We start from the raw sequence: 7,753 nt of genomic DNA, 5'->3' as shown, positions 1-7,753 counted from the left end.
TTATTTCAACATTGCTTAGATAAATTATATCTGAGGCTGAAAATGTAAATGAATGGTTCTCAAAACACTAACCCTCACAAGCCATGTGGTTCCTCTGTTAGTATTGTTTAGAAACCTTAAACCATTATGACCTGATCAAATACTGAACACTTAAATGAGTCAAGTGTAACTAACTGAAATATTAAAGTACTGAACAGTTATAAACTTGGCTTGCTTTCGTTTTCAAAACACCCATGGACTAATCATGCAAACCAATTAGCAAACTCCAAACAAGTGAGTAAATACTTCAAAATGAATAGCATATAATTATTTGTGATATATACTCAAATGACTCGTAAATGTCAGTAAAGCAAAATTGTGTGAGAGAATTTTTTTAAAAATCTATAAAATACTGATTTCTAAATTAGGTCTTAAATAAAGAGTTGAGCTGGGAGACATTACAAGTAGTTCATTCAAACTTGTTAAGAATGGAGCATTCAGTCAAAGCTAGATTCTGTAGGTGGGAGTACATGTAGAGTATTCAGGAAAACTGAGGAGAACTACCTAATTATAGCAGAAAGTTAATTTTAGCAGAACAACAAATGTGCTCATGTGGCGTTTCTCATGGGACCACTGAGGTGATCTGGAAAGAGAAATGACCTATTTTTCATATTTAAAATATCTTCTCTTTGTGTCCTTTCAGCAAAATAGTAATCCTGGTTGAAAGCATTTTGTCACTAAAGCACTTTTGTAGGTATGTGCCGCAAAGGCACATGCATCCCATTAAGCAGCATCAGGAGAAAAATCTGAGAGACATGGATCACAGATGTGTGGGAAGAGAAAGTTGAGTGTTGACTTTAATGGCTAGAGCTATATTTACTGGCATCCAGAAGTGAGCTGTGGGGGCTAATAGATGAAGGATAATGATCACAAGTGTTATTATAGCCCACGTATTAGTGATGACTAATCCCTGTTACTAATCTAGAGAGATATTGTATCACAGAGTGAAGTTAGTCTGTTCCCTGGCTTGCTCTTAAACAAAAAACAAAAAACAAATAAACAACAACAACAACAACAACAAGCCGTGGAACAGTTATTCAAGGACATCAATCAGTATACATATTAATACTCAATTAAGATGATTAGGATATGCAAGTTACAAATGATTAGGATATGCAAGTTACAAATCCTTGCCAAAGTTGCCACTTTGAAAAATAATAACATGTATTTTAGTACATAAGTAATTGTAAATGGTATTTTTCTGGTGAAGATAGGAATAAAATAATTATTTCTTAGCCTGTGCCAATGTTATTTCAGCACAAGGATTTATTTATGGGTACAAGGGAATAACAATGGAAGATAGAAGGTACTGGTTCAAGAAAAGTCTCTGAGGCATTTATATTTTGATACTAAGACCCAAAAATGAAGACTATATGCCAATGCTGAAAGATGTACTATAATTCACTTTAATGCAGAGCATAATGCAAAACTCTGTCTTCATATACAGAAAGTACTGAAAAATGAGGAAATAAGACTGGTGATGTCGTTGGCTATATATTTATCATTGTATTTATTAAATGAAAGTATGCAACCTTGTTAGCAATAAGGATCAGAGTCAATTTGAAAGACATTCATAAGGCAATACAAATTACATGCATATGTACATTAAAAACCAGAATCGCATTCTTTGTCTTATTCAATTGGTGAAATGTTTGTCCTTTAGGGAAATGAAATTCAAGTATTTCCATGATGTAGGACTATGCTACTCTGGAGTTCCTTTCTGATTGGAAATATAAAGGTGACAACTCTTGAATTCTAGAGAGGGTTGCACTATATGTTTAGAATAATGGAGAAGTTGTGGAAATATTCCAAATCAGCTTGGAATGTTAAAGCAACATAATTTGCTTCAAATCTCCATTATCCAAAGAATATAAACTGAACTGACAGCTGCCTCTGGAGGCTGATAAATTTTAAACTTTTCATCACTCGCCTTTGGTCCATCTTTCCTGAAATAATTCAAGCTACAGTTAACCATCCAAGCAATCATTTATATTCTTAGACTCACTCAGAAAATGCTCATGTATAATCAACCTAATTCTTAAGAATGTTTTAAAGGCATAATGATACTGAATATTTTAAACTAGATCATAATACTGTACTGTGTTGCAATGCTATAACACCTTTCAAATTAGATTCATGGGCCACTAAAACTCATTATTTAAAGATTAGAAGTCTCTGTTGTAGATCAGCGTTTTATAGATGAGGATATGGTATCAATCTAGACAAAGAAGCTTATTTAAAATTACAGAGCACTGGAAACCAAGAAGAAAAGGGTATAGATATTTTTAGAAATTGTACCTGTCCTTCAAAGTGTATTTATAATGTTTTATCTATTAACCTTATTCCCACTAAATCAAGAGGGATTTCAAACACATTTGCAACTTTCACCAGCAACTACACCTCTCGTCTTCTACACTGTGAGCCAGCATTTGCTTTATAACCTCTCAAGCCTCACATTGTGCCAGACTTCCTGTATTTCTTGGGACTTTCGCTATTGTAGACTTCTCTATGTTCCTTGATCATACCATCTCTTGAGTCCGCCTCATCATTTCTTTCTGGAAAAACAACACTTATATTTCTTCTTTATAAATTAGGCCTTCATTTATGTATTATTATCATTAAAGAATCTTCCTTTGACACTCCCAAACTAAGTTATACACCCCTCTGTAATACATTTTTATCTCAAACTGCCCCTTTAAAAACATCTTCAGGCTGGGTCTATTATAATCCCTTGGGCCACTGTGACTGAAGCAGAAATTAAGGTTTATTAATACTAGGTGAAGAAAGATATCATAGATGACTGAGATAACAAGAAGGTCAGACAAGTAACAATGATATTTTAGATGTCCTTTCTCTACTGCTTCTGTTTTGTTTCATGCTGGTGAGCTGAGGGAGAAAGCAATGTACAAGGGAGCCTACTGAGTGGGATTAAAGTTGGTTAAACACAGGGTTAAGTATGCATTTTCTTCTTTGAAGTGAAACCTACAGAGATCTTCATGGGAACTTGACACCCTTTGGGCCCATTGAAGTTATTAGTCCAGAAGAGCTCACTCCACACTAGATCGTGAATCAAGAAAGAGGAAGGCACATTTTGAGGTTTTTGAGGTTTTTCCAGGGCTGCTGTTTTTGCAGGGCTGCTGCAACATTTTCTCTGCCTAGTATTAGAACAAAGGAGAGATAATAATGGAAGTTAGACAAATGGAAGTAAAAATATTGCTTTCTTTATTAATAATTTTTTATAATTAAGCCTTAGTTTTCATAAATATTGCAAACTTCAGTTATTCAGGCAAAGGCAAATGTAATTTTTAAGTCTAGCCACAAAGACAGTACCTGTACTGTTAAGTGTAAAAGTGGCTAAGGACTGATGGAAATGCAGGCTTTTGCGGGAAAGACTTACTCTGAGTTACACATGCCTGGTTTTTCTCCCAAACTTTTCAGTTAGAATTCCTTCTCAGGTAAAAACTAAGTGAGGAAATAAACTAAGTGAGGAAATAAAGTGTTACTCCAGAAGCTTCTCTCTTCATTGAAACATGATGGAAAAGAGTTTTAAATCCCTCCCAAATATCCTTGCCAGGTAGCTCTATAAGCAGAATACATAATAAATCACACCCTTTTTCTCACCTTGGTTTCTTTTTTGGTCTATTAATTAAGGATAAGTTAGGCAGGTTTGAATAACATTCTGTATGTTTACTTGTAATAAACACTTTACATTATAAATAAAATGGAACATGATGAGTTGGAACTACTTATTTTCATTTGAAATCTTCACTCTTCTTCAATATTACAATTATTTGTGGAAGTAGCTGCCTACTGCCGATACATTTCTTTGTCCCCTTTATTCTCTGTAAAACAATTAGACCAAATGTAGATTCTAGGTTTAGTTCTTTTGTATTAGCTCTTTTGACAATTGTTTATTTTCCAGTTTCAGACCCCACAGTGCTCTCTGGAATAACTAGTGTCTGTCTGTCTGCCTGTCTGCCTCTCTTTACTTATATCTGCTCTCATTTTACAAATCTTTAAATTTCAAAAATTTTTCTGTAACATTTCCTTTGCCCTACCAATTTATTAGGTTATATACCAAATCTAGTCATCTTCTATTATTCAAAGTATATCTTTCATTACATAAGTCCACCATCTTGAGAGTAATCTTGCAAATTATAAAATATGAGGTAAAAAGCATTTTAGAAATTATCTAATCTTATCAATTATTTTTCAAATATGGAAACTGAGGCACAGAGAAAATAACTGGTTTGTTCCTTATAGTTTGGCTATTTATCATTAGTACCTAGATTAGTTGGTGTTGCTAGGATACACAAGTAACTTGAATATGCTAGTATGACTTAATTCTTGTCTATTTGTTGTAATTATAAATGTATTCTAACACTCAACTTAGTAAAATGGAACCATTCAACCGTCACCTTCAATGTAGCTTGAGGAAACTCTTCACAAACATATTAAAATGAACCATTAATTTTCTACAATTTATATATCAGTTCAAACCTTTTTCTGGTCTGCTACATTATAAGTTTTGATGTCAATGGCAAAATATTGTTTCTTAGTCTCCAAAACTACACTGAAACAATATGAAATGCATTGGTTCTTGCAGTCATTGCGGTCCAATTGTATTGCTCTAAAACCTGTCCTCTATGCTCACCATATCAGATATCCTGCCATTTTGGCACAGGTTAACTGAGCACCTAGGTGGAATTTTCTTTGCAGTATTCTTTGTGTCCTAAAACTAGAGACTTTGAACCACAGGACTTGTAGGGTCCAACCCCACAGGGTCGGTGGGTTTTTCTCCCCATGTGCGGAGACCAGAGATTGTAGGAATAAAGAAACAAGACAAAGAGATAAAAGAAAAAAACAGCTGGGCCCAGGGGACCACTACCACCAAGACATGGAGACCGGTAGTGGCCCCGAATGCCTGGCTGTGCTGATATTTATTGGATACAAGACAAAGGGGCAGGGTAGGGAGTGTGAGTCATCTCCAATGATTGACAAGGTCACGTGAGTCACATGTCCACGGGACAGGGGGCCCTTCCCTGTTTGGCAGCAGAGGCGGAGAGAAAGAGAGGAGAGAGAGAGACAGCTTACTCCATTATTTCTGCGTATCAGAGACTTTTAGTACTTTCACTAATTTGCTACTGTTATCTAAAAGGCAGAGCCAGGTGTACAGGATGGAACATAAAGGTGGACTAGGAGCGTGACCAGTGAAGCACAGCATCACAGGGAGACGGAGAGGGTTAGGCCTCCGGGTAACTGCCGGTGGGCCTAACTGATGTCAGGCCCTCCACAAGAGGTGGAGGAGTAGAGTCTTCTCTGAACTCCTCTGGGGAGAGGGAGACTCCCTTACCCAGTCCGCTAAGTAGCGGGTGCTTTTCCTTGACACTGACACTACCACTAGACCACCACGGTCTGCTTGGTAATGGGCATCTACCCAGACGCTGGCATTACCGCTAGACCAAGGAGTCCTCTGGTGGCCCTGCCCGGGCATAACAGAAGGCTCACACTCCTGTCTTCTGGTCACTTCTCACTATGTCCCCTCAGCTCCTGTCTCTGTATGGCCTGGTTTTTCCTAAGTTATAATTGTAGAGCAAGGATTATTATAATACTGAAATAAAGAGTAATCGCTACAAACTAACGATTATATTCATATATAATCATATCTATGATCTGTATCTAGTATGACTATTCTTATTTTATATATTTTGTTATACTGGAACAGTTCGGATCTATTGCCTTGGCATCTGGGTGGCAACTATTGCTGGAAATCCTTGATTTCTACAAAGTTCCGGCCTTTTTTTTTTTTTTTTTGGTCTTCATTGTTGATGTTTTCCTGGAGGAGGAGGGTGGGTGGCTTATAAAAGCATCACTTACCCCTTGCTAATTTACACACCTGAATGATGTTACCCACATAATTTTATGTATTATCTCTATAATACAGCACATTACAAAAGGCTAATAAGAGCATGGCTAATATCATTGGTGTTTACACATTGCTACATACAAGTATAATTTCTGTGATGCATTAAATTATACTCATAAACCCAACTCCATTTGGAAAACAGTTTTAATAAGTGAATAAAATACAATTAAAATTATGACAATATAATTAAACAGTTGGGAACCTGAAACTTCACTTGCCAATCTTCATCTCTATAGGCCCAATTCTCTACATCTCACTTAAGTTGCTATTTATAATTAGCCAAATGATACGTAAGAAGTGTAAGGCGTGTCCTCTGCCCACAGGTGTTATGACTCAACATTCAGATTTGCTAAATGGGAACATATCATATGGCCAGCATTCTCTGCTAGCTACTCCCCAATTCTGTTTATGTTCACAACAAAACTTCTCTATATAAAGTAGTCTAAACTCAACTCTCTCCCATTTTTCTTTTTTTTTTCCTAAGCCTCTCATTAGTGCTTTCCTCTAGCTGTTCCACAGAAAATGCTCTTGCTAAGTTTATTAATATCATTCATTTTGCTATGTCTGATGGTCAAGTCTAAGTCCTTGAAGTATTTGACACAGCTGACTACTCTTTTATTCTAGAAATACTTTCTTCAGCTGGCTTCAATATTGTATTTTATTCCACCTATCTCACTTGCCTTTTTAGTATCCTTCCTTGTGTTTTCTCAGGTTCCTATTTGTTATTGGGGTATCTCAGGGTTCAATCCCTGCATCTCTACTCTAAATTCACTTATTTTCCTGATAAAATCATTCAAGCACAGCTTTAAATATCATCTATGCATAATACTGATGGCTCCCAACTTTATATTTCCCATGCAGACATTTCTCTTCATCTCCAGACTCATGTTCAAGAGCTGATGAATGATCAATTCAGCAAATATTTATCTCTACTTCCATTCCTAAAAAGTTTCAAATGTTTACCTGTCTAAAACCAAATACATGATTCACATTCCCTAAAACCTGCTACTACAATCTTCTTAAACTATGTGAATGTTAACTTTAATATTCCTGAAGAAAAAAACCTTGGAATTATCCATGGCTCCCCTCTTTCTTTTATATGCCACATGCAATTGTCAGGAAAACCTGTGGTATCTACTTTCAAAATATATCTAGAAGCAAGTCATTTCTCACCACTACAACCCTGGTTCAAAATGTCATCACTTCTCACTGTTTGTTTCACTGAAAATAAAATTCAAAAACTTTAAAGTTACAATAAAGCCTTAAACGATCTGAATCTGTCTTAGATTTCTAACTTGTTTCTTCTTATTACTCTCTATTTTGCTTACTCTGTTTGTGTGGGTCTGAAAACTCTAGCACAGTCCCAGTTCATGGCTTTTGTACTTGATATTTTCTCTTTCTTTAACCAAAGATGGATTAATGGGTGGGTATCCAGGGCAATCCCACACAAACCCACATTTAAAAGAGGACTACCGAATTTTAGTTTAATGCTTTATGGTCCCTCTATTGAAATTGTCAATAATTGTATTTTTGAATTTGTGTTTTATAAAAAGTCCAGTAGGAAAATGGAGCAATGTTATGGTCTGGGGGTCTTGGCTTACATGAGATCCTACCTACTCCCTTTCCCCTGCAAGTAAATTCTCAATGATACACTTTTCTGCCCACACTCAGCAATCACTGTTAACTCTTTGCTTCCACTGGGGACTTGGATGGAGAAATGGGGAGAGTGAGTGCACAAAGCCAAGAAGCTGGGCCCCAGTGACCCCTGAGGGCCTATACTTGCCCAAT

The sequence above is a fragment of the Macaca nemestrina genome, chromosome 3 (assembly GCF_043159975.1).
Source record: "Macaca nemestrina isolate mMacNem1 chromosome 3, mMacNem.hap1, whole genome shotgun sequence".
NCBI lineage: Eukaryota > Metazoa > Chordata > Mammalia > Primates > Cercopithecidae > Macaca > Macaca nemestrina.
This window is presented reverse-complemented; position numbering follows the sequence as displayed.